Here is a 17225-nt window from a genome sequence, read left to right on the forward strand (position 1 = left end):
GAGTATAGCTCATCCTAAAGAATGACATGAAGTGACAGATGTTTTTCTAAGATTTTTAAAATCGTTGGCTTTGTAAACTCATACACAGTCAAACTGTGAAGTCCTATTGAAAGCATTTACTCTATATTGAAAATACTCACGATTCAGCATAAGCAGTAAATGAATATTGAAATTCCGGTAAAATGTGAGTCAAACTCTGCTGAGTATAATCGAGTACACAACGGTCAAAGAGAAATTCACTGTTATGTATCGATCTGTTTTACCTGAGTCATTTATTTGGGACAAAAAGAAATCCTGCCATTATATCTGTGAAGTTAATCAAACACAGTAACCCACCACACACTGACAATACTGTCAGTCTCCAGTCGATTATAAATAAAAAATGGCCCTCCCTGCTACCATCCGGATAAGTGGGCTTATTTTCTCACCATAATCACCTGAAGTCTTTGTAATTTAAAGGCCTAATTTTCTGCCCTCGTTTTCATAAAGACTTTTATAGCAGGCACAGTACACTCCAGTGCATAAGTAATGTATCATATTCTTGGTACATGCAAAGATTACCTCATTAATTACAAAGAAAAACGATAAAAGAGGCCATCTATTTTCTGCAGCCTGTTCACAGAAAGTACCATAAGTGGGCATTTAAAATTATTTGGGTGTACATAAAATTATCTTAAACATCTGTATCCAGTATTACACATACAGTGTTTTAAAAGGCCAACATTATTATAAGGTTTATTTGAAAAACAGCAGATCCTTTCCTATCCCTCACAAGCTGATTACTACTCTGGCGCTTTTGATTTTGGTATATAACATCCCTATTGCTACTTCTTAATGTTTTTCTCTTTTCAATATTATGTTTGGGGGAGATTGACATTCTGTTGTGCATTATTATTACAAGCTTAACCTAATTGTGGATGGAGCCATGCAGTGTCCATGCTTGTATTTGATTTCTTGTAAACCTATTTTTTAAAATTTCCCTGAAATTAATACAGGTGACCCTGAAGAACACAGGTTTGAACTGCATGGGTCCACTTATACATGGACTTTTTTCTTTTTTTTTAATTTTCTTTTTTTTATTGGCGTATAATTGCTTTATAATATTGTGTTAGTTTCTGCTCTACAATGAAGTGAATCAGCTATATGTATATCTATATCCCCTCCCTCTATGGACCTCCCTCCCACCCAGTACTATACCATCCGGGTTGGTTGAATCCATGGATGCGAACAGCAGACACAGAGAGCTGACTATAAGTTATGGGCAGATTTTCAAGTCTGTGGATGGTCGGGGCGCTCCTAATCCCAGCATTCGTAGATATTATGGGGAGAATTTGAATCCCCCAACTTCCCCCCTTCAGGACTGAGGCACTCATTCCCCCAGCTGCTGGGAGTGTTGGCAGCTGAAGGCTCTCCGCTAAGACAACCTGGCCCAGGGTCAGGTCCCATCGCCTGGGGCCACCTGCACCAAGTGGCTTCCTTCACACCCCATGGGTGTTGATTCGAAAGGCACTCCCCTGTAAACTCCCTGCAGGCTGATCTCCATCTTTGAGTTTATTTTCAGGAACTGACCCAAACAGATGCAGCTGAAATTGAGTACTGGGGGCAAAAGCAAAGTAGCACCATCACAAATCTCATTCTTCCCAAGGCAGGATATTTGAAGGACCAGGGATCAGACTGTGCAGGTTTGCAACTTAGACTTATGGCCTACCAGCTCTGTGGCCTTGCCCCAGTTCTGTTCGGTGTAATTTTATCTTCCGGACCTCACATTTCCAACGGCAGTGAGAGCACTGCCTATGCCAACCTAGGGCAGGGCTTCTCAAACTTCACCTACACCAAAATCACATAGGGGGCTTATTAAAGCACAGATGGCTGGCTCCCACTGGTAAAGTATCTGAGTCAGTACGTCTGTGCAGAGCCTGAAAATTAGCATTGCTAACAAGTTCCCAGGTGATGGCGATGCTACTCCCAAGAATCCACTCTCACGGGGTTTTGTGAAGATAAAAAGACATGTGCGATGCACTGAGCTTGGAACAAGTTAGTGCTCAAAAGCCCGAGTTGTCTTTGTTGTTGTTGGGAAGAGCTATACTTTTATACTCATAGACTTTGAACTGAACTTCTGTGCCTAAGACAGTTTTAGGAATTGAGAAAAGCAGAGAGGAACAATGATATCCAAGGAGCAGATGGTGGCAAAGTCCGCGGACCACACTGAACCAGAGATGGCCAATTATAAAAATATCACAAGAATGGTGAAAACCGACAAGCTGAAGGACATTCTCTCTCAATGGTGTAAACATAACACCAACTGCATCTCTGACTAGGCCCCCGGTCTTGTATAGTGCCATCAGCACGCCTACCTGAAGTCACTCTTCTCCTTTTCGAATCCCAAACCTACCAAAGCAGGGCTTATGGAGGGGAGGTAGGGCATGGTCTAATTATTTCTGGCTCAACTGCTTTATCTCACTGCAAAAGACAAGCTTAACAAATCAAAATATTCTACGGGCTAAATGTTTTCCATCATCACAAATACTACTTTTTACTCATAACAAGTTGCATAATTCCATTCATGCAATTAACTATATGCCAATTTAGAGGACCCCTCCCTCAAGTCCGCCTAAAAGGTGATTCCATGAAGTCTCTGCCCAAGGTCGTGAACAATATCTATTCACTGGCCACATGAGAAAACAGTAACTTGGAAAAGCAGGAATTAGCGAGGATTTTAGTTCTTCCCTACAACATTTCTCTGCAGATCTGATCAAAGAAGACTTAGATTCACATCTAGCCAACATTTTCTGAGCATCTACTGTGTGTCAGGCCTTGTGCTAGGTACTCGTCTAAATGTATCTTGTGTAGTCTCCACAACAATATGCAAATCTAATGTTCTGTATTAAGCTGATAGAGGTTTGATATTGTAATATAGTGGAGTAAAATCTGCAGCAAATGTGGAAACATCAGAAATCTCCACTCATCTCTTATTTGCAGTGAGTAATTTGATCTTTATTTTAAAGAAAGATTAATTTGAATGTCAGAGTCTGCACACTTTCATTTTGGTCCTTTCTTTAATATATCTCAGTAGCTTGCAAACCCTTATGTTCATAACAATTAATATAAAGGACTGTACATTCAAAAGCAGATGTGTCATACCTTCTAGTGGATTTAAGGATCTTTTAAGGATATTTTTGACTATAGGGGATTTTTTTATCTTAAAAAGTTAACCTTCAAAACTCATTTCTACATAAAACAAGAATTTTAGGAACATCTTAAGCCAAAAATTTCTGGCTATCTGAATCCTAAGCATGACAGTATGACATTTGCTTTCCTTTCATATAGTACAGGGATGGACCTCAATCAGGAATAAAACCTAGGGGGGGTGGGTGGTCCTAAAGCTAGAGGGATGGCCCTAAAGAAATGGCACACACTGTACCCAGACTTGAAAAAAACCTTCAAGTTTATATTGGAGTTATTTTCATCAATTTGCTCAACGAATATCTATGTGGTATAGACTACATGGCAGGTACTGCTCTAGGAGCCAGGAATACAGCAGTAAACAATGAACAAATTGCTGCTTTCAGGGAGTTTACATTTTAGAATCAGAAGAGACAAATAACAAGTAAACAAATACATATGTAATATGTCATGGTGTATTTCACAATGTGAAGTAATTTAAAGGCATAGAAGGCTACACTAAGGGATGTTATTTTATTTAACACCATCAGAGAAAAAGGAGAACCAAGAGAATGATGGCCCAGAAACAAAGTGAAGAACATAGTCTAAAAAGGAGAGAGTGATCAGCTGAGTTGTGTGCACAAAACAGATCCAATAGGTGAAAACCAAGAAATAATCACTGGATTTGGCAACACGAAGGTCACTGGTGACCTTGTCAGCAAACTTTGGTGGACTGGTGGAGATGGAAGCCTGATCAGATAGGGCTCAAGAGAAAATAAGAGAAAACAGAAATAAGAAACAGGCCTTCCCTGGTGGCACAGTGGTTAAGAATCTGCCTACCAATGCAGGGGACACAGGCTCAAGCCCTGGTCCAGGAAGATCCCACATGCCACAGAGCAACTAAGCCCATGCGCCGCAACTACTAAGCCTGAGCTCTAGAGCCCGCAAGCCACAACTACTGAAGCCCGTGCACCTAGAGCCCATGCTCCGCAACAAGAGAAGCCACTGTGATGAGAAGCCCACGCACTGCAACAAAGAGTAGCCCCTGCTCAACGCAACTAGAGGAAGCCCGCGTGCAGCAATGAAGACCCAACGCAGCCAAAAAATAAATTAATTTAGAAGATGCGGCACATATATACAATGGAATATTACTCAGCCATAAAAAGAAACGAAATTGAGCTATTTGTAATGAGGTGGATAGACCTAGAGTCTGTCATACAGAGTGAAGTAAGTCAGAAAGAGAAAGACAAATACCGTATGCTAACACATATATAAGGAATTTAAGGGGAAAAAATGTCATGAAGAACCTAGGAGTAAGACAGGAATAAAGACACAGACCTACTAGAGAATGGACTTGAGGATATGGGGAGGGGGAAGGGTGAGCTGTGACAAAGCGAGAGAGAGGCATGGACATATATACACTACCAAACGTAAAATAGATAGCTAGTGGGAAGCAGCCGCATAGCACAGGGAGATCAGCTCGGTGCTTTGTGACAGCCTGGAGGGGTGGGATACGGAGGGTGGTGGGGAGGGAGAGCAAGAGGGAAGAGATATGGCAACATATGTATATGTATAACTGACTCACTTTGTTATAGAGCAGAAACTAACGTACCATTGTAAAGCAATTATACTCCAATAAAGATGTTAAAAAAAAAAAAAAGAAGAAACAATGTTTGTTAAAACGGCAACAGAGAAATGGTACAGCAGTCAGAGGGAAATGTGAGGCGAAGGGAGAGAAACATTATTGTCTGTTTGCATGCTGAGAAGACTGATCCAGTGCTGAGGGAAAAAATAATAAGAGAAAGAGGCGGACAAATCCTTGAGCAATGTCCTTGAGTAAGAAGTCAAGAATGGGATCTCATGCGCAGGGGGAGGATTTGGTCTTGTGTAAGTAGATAAAGAGCTCATTTGTTGTGACACAAGGGGAGGTGCAGAAATCTGAAAACTGAAGATGACTTTGGTGGGAAGATATGAACCTTCCCTTTTGAATGTTCCTATTTTCTCAGAGAAATAAGAAACACCACCATCCGTTGACAATGAGAAAAGGAAGGAGGTATTGGTGGTTGTGGAAAGAGAAAAAGGCATGATAATAATTATCTAAAAGAATGGGAGAATGCTGGACTTGGAAAGAATAATGGAATTCCCCAGCAGCTCTAAAGGTTCACCCACCGTCCATACACATGTGCACCGCATCTGGAGAGCTGGCTGGGTTAGAGGCCATCTCTAGAATGGCAGGTAGGATGGAGGTCCTAGGATGCTGGACCTCTATCTGAGGGCATGCTGTGCTATTTCCTGCTTCATGTAACCATCTTCATAAACTTCTATGACCTCTGCCATTAAAGAAAGTTGACATCCTCTAGCAGTGACTGTTTGCATGTTTGGATCAATCATGCTGCTGTCCATTGTGACAAGCAAGCAGGGAGAGACTACCATAGCATTATTCTTCAGGCACCTTGCCAATACAATAAAGTCAGAGACCCTCCTTATTCATACTCCAGGAATGAAATAAACAGTTCTGCCTGCTAGAAATGAAAAGCACTTTGCTTGAGCCTCAAAGCCAGTATGTCTAAATCCACACTGGATTTCGCCTGCTCCAATCAAGTTTTCCTCCTAATTCATGGCCTGACTTTACACCTAGCTCCCTGAATATCATTAGATCCATTTAGGTAAGAAAAATATCACGACTTTGCCTCTAAACCTTTGATGGCTCCTCATTTCCTAAGTAAGTTTTAAACTCATTAGCCTCACATGGACAACGCTTCTCATATGTCCTCACTCATCTCCACCCCTCCCCTTCTCACACTCTTTGCCCATCCGTCTTATACCCTAGACCTACTTTACTGGTTAAACACCTACCTCATGAGGTAGTTTAGGCTCCCAAGAGAAGCAAAGTAACTCAGCTGCTTTTGACAGGAAAAGCTTTAGACAACTTCCATCAAAATCCTTGCCTTAGATTATCTAAGTGAAGAACATCCCACCACGTGTGCCAGGAAAGACTTTCAAACTCATTTCAAACTCATTTCCCACATACCACTGAGGCTCTCAAAATCTCTTTATTGTAGAGCAAAGCCCAAACTAAAAGAACTTCTAGAACTGACTCCTTCTCGTCAACATCTCCACCGTGGTTCTAGGGTATTATGCTTCAATTTATTTCAACTAGGACAGTATATGTTTTAAAAATTCAGTTTTAGCATTGTATGGGTTCAGATCCTCCAGAAAACAAGCACCAAGATTGAATTAGAAGCACAAGACATTTACTGGGGGGAAATGCCTGTGATAGATAAATGGGTAGGGAACAGGAGAGAGGAGAGACAAGGAGAGTCTTCAGACTGCAATGTAGGTCTGACAACTGTGAAATAAATTCTGCCACCCTTCAGTGTAAATACCAGTAATCTCAGACTGCAGCAGAATCTTGGCCAGGCCAATGGGAAGCCCCGGAGCAGACTGCCCATCAGAGAAGTTCCGTGTCAGGCAGAATTGTCCCGCTCTGGTGCTCCCCTGTGATCAGTCCTTGGTGGGAACAGCCTGGGGTGGGTGTGGCCTTGGTAGGAATGTTGCAGCAGACTCCAAAGGTGCAGCAGCTGGAGGCTGCCAGCTAATAGCACTCCTTCCAGAGTGTTCTCTCTTGCAAAACAATCTCTGTGTGCACCTCCATGGCTGCCACAAATATTTACTTTATCTCTATGTCTATTCCTAATTTTCTCTTTTTACAATCATTACCAACAGACAAAGTTACCACCTTCTGAATTTCTACAAATGTTTGTACATCAGGATCTTTACTGACACTGTTGCCTCTCTCTGCCTTTCCTTTTCTTCTCCGTCTCATTATCTTCTACTCAATCTTGAATCATCAGTCAAATAATCCTTCCTTTATGATGTCTTGCATACCCCAGCTTCCTTTATCTCCCCCATAGACCTTGGCAATACTTCAGTAAAGCATTTATAATATTTTAGTAAGTTGTTTACAATGCTAAATTTGAAAACTCCTTTAGAGAAGGAGCCGTATTTTATTTATTTTTGTATCCCTAACTCCATGATTTCCAAACTGTATGCCCAGGTGTCTCAGAGTGCTTCAGTAAAGCATGATACAAGGAGTATCATGGGGTAATGTAAATTTTTGACAAAAACAGAATGACAGCATAAACTGTAACTATTAAATTGCTTGGGTCTAACTACTTAGTAAGTGGAACTGATAGGTATTTCTTTCGACATAGGGTTTCTGTGAAAAATTCACTGAGACACTAAAGGTTCTGTGAACTGAGAAAGTTAGGGAAACTCTGTCTTAACTCCCAATAAGCACAGTACTTGGTACATAACATCTGTTAGGTAAATGACTCAATTATTGATTTTAGATCAGTTATCTTACCTGTGAACATTTAATCAGCACATACTCTCTCTGTGGCAGCCATCATGCTAAGTACTTTATATGCCTTATGTCATTTATCCTTCCAACAGCCCTTTGAGGGAATTAATATTGTTATCTCCATTCTAAAGATTGGGAAACTGAGACACAGAATGATGAAGTAACTTTCCCAAGTTCACACAACTGAAAAGGTATGGAGCTGATATTCCAAAGCCCATTCTATTAACTACCACATTCTACATAAAAACTCCCAAAAGATTTTCAAAATAACAAGTGAAGTTGATGGAAAATAATAGAATCACATTCACTTTATTACATTATATATAGAGTGACCTTTGGAGAGTTAAATAGATGAATTCATTATGGGATACCTCTTCAACAACTACTATTGAGTGTCTGCTGTGTGCAAAGTGCTATAAGGGATACAAAGATGAAAAAGAAATAGTTCTGAAACTGACAATTTTGAAACAAAGATAAAGTCATTTTCACAACAGTTTCATATTTTCAAGCTACTTTGCTATTCTGATCTCAGTCTGCCAGTGAACCTTTTGCCTTACATCTGCATTTTTCAGAGAAGTTCCTAGGGATTCGTTTTATCCATTCAATTAGCTTCTTCATACTAGGGTTGAAATTTTTACTGTCAATACCAGCCACTAAACTTGCCCTATCTGGGTTTCAGCAGCTTTGGGCAACTGAAAGAGGATTTCCCATTCCCTATTTCCTCACCTTCCTAATTTAAGAGGGACTCCTAGTTGATAAATTAACAGTAGCAGCGGGTATAGGGATCAATGCGTTTTAGAAGTAGGTTCAGCAGCAGGTAGCGGGTAGTGTTCTACTGCCCTCAGTTGGCAGGGATGGGGAGTACCAGAAGAACAAGTCACCACACATAGGTGATTCTTCAGGGTAACCAGCATCGGAATCACCAGGGGGTTTTTGACATGAAGTCTGGGACTCCACTACTGACTCCCCAAATCTGAGTTTTGTAGAATCTTCCCTCCAAGTGAGTTTCACACTCCCCAAAATTAAACTAGGCCAAATCCACTATATCTGTACCAAAAATTCAGATTGACCTATACATTTATAGTCTGCCGTTGGTTAAGGTGAAACTATGGGCTACAAGTCTTAACACTGTTCTGACAGATGGGAGAGCTGGTATTTAGTTAGGATTCTGATGCTGACTCTGTGTATAACCTTTAGCAAGTCACTTAACCAGTCTGAGCCTGAGATTTTATTTGAGTTATATACACTTATCTCTTGTTTTACAGTCTTGAGAGTCTATGATTTTATTTTACTGAGCACAGTCACATAATAATCTCACAGGCTATTACTAGACCCTTAAAAAACACAGGAAAAAAGTGTTATAGATGATGTATAAAAATAAATAAGATAAACATAAAACCCTAGAAATACAGAAGAAAACTTTTAGAAGGAACCATTTTTAGCTATGCACAAGCACACATCGAAAGCCTTCTGGAATTTTGTATGAATAAATGTAAATTAAAGGGTTTGCTTTATCTTTATGATTACAATAGCAATAAAAGTGGACCAGACTGAGTCAATATCTATGTGAAGAAATTGATGAATTTTACGTTGTCTTATGTGATAGATGTGATGCTATTAATATCAGTGAAGATATAAGATAAATTGAGGAACACAGAAAATAACTTTATCATGTATAATCATATTTCATTGCTTGATTATATTTTAACTACATTTAATTTTTTAGATGTAACCATGCAAGTTTAACTTCTTACCACAAATATCAATGCAATATTGGTGATGAGTTGAGAAGATGCAAACATTGGCTTTCCAAGTCTGAAATTCCTATCTTAGAACATTCAAACTATCAGGAAAAGTAAAGAACAAGCTAGAGAAGGGTAATGTATACTCCTGGCTGAGAGTTCCAAGTGGAAACTAAGTTTTCTAATTTCCCTCCTACCTTCATGGTAGTATGGAAGGTTGAGATAGAAGCCAAGAGCACGACCACATTAAGCTTCTTAGAATCTACCTTCTTAAAACAGAAGGCAATTTTTTGAGATGTGGCTGTGGAGACACATCTCTGACAGTTTCTTGATACTTTAAAAATAGATACAGAAAACTACAGATAAAAATATCTTGTGAACTTAGAAACAAAATTTTTCACAAATCTACAGGCAGAAATCCTCAACAACATACTAACAAACTGAACCCACCAATACACAAAATTAATTATACACCACAAATAAATGAGGTTTATTTCAGGAATGCAAGATTCGTTCACCATATGAAAATTAATAAATACAATCTACAATATCAACAGAGTAAAAAAGAAAATCATATGATCATATCAATCAATGGAGAAGAGTATTTGATAAAATTCAAAGCTGATTCATGATAAAAACTCTCAGTAAATTAAGAATACAGGGAAACTTCCTCGGGTTGATAAGGCAAATCTACCAAAAAAGAAATCTATAGCTAATATTGCACTTAAAGGTGAAAGACAATGTTTTCCCCCAAGATTGGAAACAAGACAAGGATGTCTACTCTCATCACTTGTATTCAATATAGTACAGAAAGATCTAGCCATTGCAATAGGGAAAGAAAGGTAAATGAAGGCATTCAGATTGGAAATAAAGAAACAGAACTATCGTTACTTTCAGATGACACCATTCTCTATGTAGAAAACTGTAAGGAATCTACCAAAAAGCAGCTAGGACTAATAAGTGAGTTTACCAAAGTCATAAGGTACAGGATCAACACACAAAAGTAAATTATATTCTAAATATTAGCAATGAACACATGGAAGCTAAAATTAAAAATACAATACCATTTATAATTGTGAAAAAAAGGAAATCTAACAAAACACATAGAGAATCTGTATACAGAAAATCATAAAACACTAAGGAAAGAAAGCAAAGAAGATCTAAATGAAAGGACAGACATATGTTCATGGATTGGAAGACTCACCATAGTAAAGATGTTAGTTTTGTTCAAGGTTTTTTGCAGATATAGATAAGCATATTCTAAAATTTATATGTAAAGGCAAAGGAACTAGAATAGCTAAAACAATTTTGACAAAAAAGAATAAAATGAGATGAATCTGAGATTATAACTTACTATATAGCTATAGCAATCAAGACAGCTGGAGAAATAAGAGACTCATAGATCAATAGAACAGAATACAGAAACCAGAAATAGACTAACGCAAATATACACAATTGATTTTTGGTAAAGTGCAAAAGCAATTCAATGGAAGAAGCGTGAATTTTTTTCAATAAATTGTGCTAGAACAATTGGACATCCATAGGTTAAAAAAAGTAATTTTAATCTAATCCTCACACTGCATACAAAAATTAATTCAAAATGGATCATAAAGTTAAATGTAAAATATGAAACTATAAAGATTTTAGAAGAAAACATAGGACAATGTCTTTGGGACCTAGTTCTGGGCAATGACCTACTGTTTAGACATGACCCCAAAAGCATGTCCCATTAAAAAAAAAACTTCAATAAATTGGACTTCATCAAAATTAAAAACTTTTACACTGCAAAAGACCCTATTATGAGGATGAAAAGACAACTACAGGCCAAAAGAAAATATTTGCAAACCATGTATCTGAAAATGGCCTTAGATCTAGAATTTATAAATCAGTCTCAAAACTCAAGTTTTCTTTTTTACAGATAATTCAATTATAAAATGGGCAAAAAACATGAAAGTACATTCGTACAAAGAGAAGATAAAGATCACAAGAAGCACAGGAAAATGTTCAAAATCACTACCGATTAAGGAAATGGATATTAAAACCACAATGGTATATCACTATACACCTTTTAAAAAGCTAAAATAAAAACTGCCAATAATGCCAAATGCTGGCAAGTATGTGAAGGAACTGGATCTCTCATACATTGCTGGTGGGAATGTCAAATGGTGCAAGCACTCTAGAAAATAGTTTGGCAATTTTTACAAAACTAAATATGCCTTTACAGGACCCAGCAACTGCCCTGTTGGGCATGATCTTAGAGAAATGAAAATGTATGTTCACCAAAAGAAACATGTACATGAATATTCATAGCGGCTTTGTTCGTAATAGCAAAATACTAGAAGCAACCCAAATGCCCTTCAGTAGGTGAATGGCTGAAAAACTCTGGTACCTCCATACAATGGAATACTGCTCAGCAATAAAAAGGAATGAACTAATGATACATGCAGCAACTTGACTGGACTGCAAGGCATTGTGCTCAGTGAAAAATGTCTCAAAAGTTACACATGTATGATTCCATTTATATAACATCCTTGAAATGACAAAGCTATAGAAATGAAGGACAATTTAGTGGTTGCCAGGGGACAGTGACAGGAATACGGTGGTGTGTGGGTATGAATTCTAAGAGGTAGTATAAAGGAGTTCTTTTGTGGTGATGGAACAGTTCTGTATCCTGATTATAGTGATAGTTATAACAATCTATACATAAAATAAAATTATATAGAAATACACATGCACACACACACATGTAAATGTAGGTTAAAAAGATGGTGAAAACTGCAAAAGGTTCGTATTCTTGTTAACAGTAATGTACTGATGTTAATTTCCTGGTTTGATTTTATACTACCTATAAGCTGTATAAAATGCCATCATTAGGGAAAGCTGGGTGAAGGGAACATGGAATCTTTTGTAACTCTTTTTTCAACTTATGAGTCTATAATTATTTCAAAAGAAGACTTTTAATGTAGATGTAATGAAATGGAGTATTACTGCACAAATATGCATACCTGGTATGTTTCTGAGGCCCCAGGATTACTTACTCCCTAGAAAAATTGAAGAACAGGCTCAGGTCCCAGGTAGTATTGGATGATCAAAAGATTCTTCATTATAATAAGCAATTCTAGCTTCTGTGCAAAATCAGCAAGTCAATTTGGCAGAATTAGATAATGATTTAATATATTAAGGCCCTTCATAATCATTTCTCAGTCTATCTATCCAACCTCACTTCCAACCATCTACACATATGGCATGACACAGTAATTACAGTGGACTACTTTTTTTTTTCCCTTAGACAGAATATATCATCACAGCTCTGAGTATTTTTCCTGCTCCCTTTTTCTAGGAAGTCCCTTCCCTCATTCTCCACTGGTGAAACTCACCTCTCAGATGCTCTTCCTTGTTATCTGATTCCAACCTGGCCAGGCAAAATTATTTGCTTCCTCTTAACTGAAGAACTTACCACATTGTAATGTAGAGTTTTTGATCAGTTTAAATCTGCCCTGGAGATCATAAGTTACTAGTGAGAAGGAATCATATCTTACTTATCCCTAAAATACAGTGTCTCGCATCATGCTCAATAGATTTTTTGATGAAATTAATTTAATGTAATTAAAATGAAGATTGAGGAATCATTGACTTTACCAGCTAGCACGTGGGTATTCTATGCAAATAAAAAGATTTAGAGATAGTAAGTTTGGAAAAACAGATCCCTTCCCTCTATACAGATAAGCCAAAAATTAATAGAAGTCAAAGACCCATTAATGGCCTGGATTAGACAAGACTTGGCACAAAAATAAGAAAGGAAGAAGACCTTTGTAAAGAGAAAAGTGAAGGTTACTATTATCCAATTTAAAGGGTTCATAATATATAGGTAGGAGGAAGATGGAATCCCCAAGACACTAAGACACATGATGTTATTTTCCCACTTGAAAAAAAAATGTTGATTCATTGTTGATTGTTGTTCCATAATAAACAGACCAGTTGTGTGCTTAACTCAGACTCTGAGACCACCAGTTGGACCAGTTGATTACTCAAATCCTCAGGTGTGACTAGTATTTTAAAGCATTAGAATACATGTTAGGGAAGAATAACAGAAGAGAAGATGACTATAACATTTTCAACTTATGTATCCCTACCTTTGAAATATATCAGAATAAAGCCGATTCTCACTACCACCACTGCCACCATACTGGTCCAGCCCATCATTGTACCTCATCTGGACTATGGAAACTAGTCTCCCGGCATAAGTGTTCAGTCTATTTTCAGCTCAGGGGTCAGAAATGATAAAATGTAGTCAACTCCTATCACCCCTCTGTTGAAAACCTTTCAAATGCTTCCCATGTTCCTCATAGAAAAAGTTAAAATTTTTCTATGGTTTTTGGAACTCTACAAGATCTGTCTCATCATACTGTGACCTGCTAATCTTAACACCTACTACTCTCCCTCCCTCCCTCACTCTGCTACAGCCATACTTATCTATGTCTCAAATATTCCAAGCACATTCCTTTCTCAGGGGCCTTTGTTCTTTCTTTCCCCCTGCCTGGAATGTTATTCTCCCATACAGCTCTTCCACTAAATCCTGACTTCTTGCAGTTTACTTAACAATCATTCTCACTCCAAAATTTCCACTTACTACCTTGCCAATTACTGATACACTTTTTCTCCCTAGCATATATCCCTACCTAACACATCATATATCCGTATTTTACTCATTTACCTTATTTTCTACTCTCAGTAAGACACACACTGCTATCTTCATCAAAATTCAAAATAAGGACTGCTACTTCACTCTGTGCCAGGCACTGCAATGAGGCCCTTGTGTGTATTACCTCATTGGATTTCCACACTCACCCTGTAAGATAATACTATTCGCATTTTTCAAATTAGGAGAAAGGCTTAGATCAGTGGCATTCCTAGTGTATTTGAAATCTGCAGTGTCTCCTTTTTTCCTATCCTCTCCTCCATATGACACAATTATTTTCAGTAAAAGTCATATAATAGTCAACAATGATTATTATTTTCTTAATTCATCCTTTAGATTTAAAACAGAAACAAGTTAAAACAAAGAAATTTCAATTTTAAAGACCAAGTGAAGTAGCTCAAGTTCTTTGGTTTTTGCATTTATGATCACTTTACCATCACTGTTTATTTCAAATCTACTATTTAAATACAGGAACATGGAATATGTAGTACCCCAGGGAATGGAGATATGAATGACACAAAAAGTGAATTCAAATGATTCTGAACCTTTACTTACTCTCTCCAAAGTCTGTACAAACACATGTAGCTGAGTCTGTGTGTGTTAGAATAACAGAGGGTTTTCAAATGTAACTTCCATGTTAACTTGGAAACTTGAAAGTAACTTCCATGTTATTTTCTAATGTAACTTCCATGTTCAGTGCTTGTTAAAAGATAAGAAAAATGTGCTTACGTATCACAAATATAGATATAAAAGTCATGGAAGCCAGAAAAAAAAGCTCCCAGAGTTCAAAGAAAGAGAGAGAGAGAGAGAGAGAGAGAGAGAGGCAGAGAGAGAGAAAATGTCCCCATGAATGGATGTCATGACAGATAAAGAATTTGAGATAAGCCTTCAATTATAAGTACGTCTGAGGGCTTCCCTGGTGGCGCAGTGGTTGAGAGTCCGCCTGCCAACGCAGGGGACATGGGTTCGTGCCCCGGTCCGGGAAGATCCTACATGCCGCAGAGCGGCTGGACCCGTAAGCCATGGCCGCTGGGCCTGCGCGTCCGGAGCCTGTGCTCCACAACGGGAGAGGCCACAACAGTGAGAGGCCCGCGTACCGCAAAAAAAAAAAAAAAAAAGTACGTCTGAGAGGTGGTGATGTGGGGAGGGCTTTTCCAGTGTAAGGTACCATAGGGGAAGAGGCAGGAAAGCCCAGCGTGTTTTAAGCTTATGGTGAGCACTCTGGTTTTATTGGTACCTTGGGTGGATACTGGAGTAGTGGAATAAGAGAAACAAGTCTTGCAGTATGTGAGTTGGAAGAGGCTTTACAGATTAAACCCAACCCTATCATTTTATACCTGAGCAAACTATTGTGCAGGTTGTTCACAAGTCTTCAATCTACTCCCTTCCCATAAAGGACAGTCTCTGTCATCCCTAGACAGACACTAATCAAAGGGTTATATCCTTTGAGATAGGGCTATAAGAGGCCCTGAAAGAGGGGCCTTAAAATCACTACAATCCCCGTTCAATGTATAATACTGCCCAAGGAGTATGTTTTCCTCACCATTTCCTGGTCGAGGGGAAGTAGCAGAAGTGAGGCAATGTGTAGCTAGCAACACTGATTTGTATGTGATCAGTGACTGGGTCTGGAGAAAAGAAGGTTTATATTATCCCAGAATTTTCCAAACACTCAGGTTTACATATTTACACAAAAGTCCTACAGCACTGTCTCCTCCGGGACTCAAACTAGACTTGGTCGTACTGGCCGTACTGGCCCGCTTTATCACCAGTATTGTCCTCCCTGATGCTTCTTGACACAGGTTTATTTTCGTCCATGTATGCACAAGCTCTATTACGCTTCTCTGATGAATACTGTGAAAGGAACTAGACATTTACTTTCTATTTTACCTCGTAGTTGGCGTTACATTGACCTGTTTTTTCACTATCATTGTTCTTTTCCATTTGGGGAGACACTAGTCCACAACAAAAACCAAAGCAAACACCACTTACTTCTAAAATTCTATTTGATTTTGAACATATTAATATATTTTGTGGTTAGTTTTATTCCATATCATTTACTCCCCAACACAGTAACAAATAATTTTGTCAGTTAAATATATTTTTAAAGTAGAGGCCACTGCTATTTGGACTCTGAATCAGGCTCCACCTGTGGCACCATTTTCATTTCTACCAGAAACCAGAAACGATGCTACTTCTCAGGGCAGCTTTGCCATATTAGCAGATCCCAGCAATCAGAGAAAGGTGAGATTTCAATAAACAAGCAAAGTTTTTATTTTTTATACTTATGGTGGATATAATATCTTCAATATATGCTTGACTTAAATATTTGAAGTCAGAATGTGAAAAACAATAAAGGGCATGCAAACATCAAGAATATTTCAATTATGAGACTTCAATATCAAGTTATTTAAAAAAAAGAAAAAGAAAAAGCTAAATCATTGGATTCAGATATCTAGTCTCATATTGGTGGGACCAGTGCATCAGTTAACTTAATACTGACATTCTTTCTGCTGTTTTCCAGCATGTTTGGGGGATATTTTGTTATATGTTATAAAATCTTTTGATATTAGTTTCCATGTTCTAACACATTTCATAGGTAAATATGAATAACATTTAGATTATTTAAAATGGCACAAGATTGGCAAAAAATAAATGTCTAACAGGGTAAGATCAGTAAATTGTGACACTACCCACATAACTAAGATCTATGCAGATATTAAAAACAAACCAGCTACCTGAACCTGTGATCCATTTTGTGCCCAAAGCTATGCTAGATGCTGGGAAACAATGTTGAGCAAAACAGACGTGGTCCCTCTTCTTATGTAGCTTCCTGTTAATTGACCAATAAATCATATAAATATACACTAAAAATTTATGATAAAACAATACCACAGAATGAAATGATAGGTTGATTTGAGAGAATATAACAGGGGTACCTGATATCAAAAGTGATAAAGGTTTCCTCTGGTAACTTTTAGGCTATAATAATGTTAATGCACAGTATTTTAAAATTGTCAATATTTTTAACTTTTTTTAAAAAATTGAGGTAGAGTTGATGTAAAATATTATATTAGTTGCAGGTGTTCAACATAGCAATTCAAAATTTTATAGATTATATTCCATTTAAAGTTATTATAAAATATTGGCTATATTCCCTATGCTGTACAATATATCCTTGTATCTTATGTATTTTATACATAGTAGCTTGTGCCTCTTAATCCCCTCCACCTCTTTTTCCCCTCCCCCCTTCCCTCTTGCC

The 17225-nt window shown here is 38.0% G+C and overlaps 1 long non-coding RNA gene across 1 annotated transcript in view; it reads right to left on the reverse strand.

Annotated features, from left to right (window-relative positions):
- The window catches only part of LOC307179879, a 229218-nt gene extending 212441 nt beyond the window's left edge, over positions 1-16777 (reverse strand). Inside the window, exon 1 of the long non-coding RNA XR_013825584.1 lies at positions 16702-16777. This is a non-coding gene — a long non-coding RNA (uncharacterized lncRNA). The remainder of the gene's footprint in view (positions 1-16701) is intronic.
- Positions 16778-17225: the final 448 nt, after the last annotated feature.

The sequence above is a fragment of the Stenella coeruleoalba genome, assembly GCF_951394435.1.
Source record: "Stenella coeruleoalba genome assembly, chromosome: X".
Lineage (NCBI taxonomy): Eukaryota > Metazoa > Chordata > Mammalia > Artiodactyla > Delphinidae > Stenella > Stenella coeruleoalba.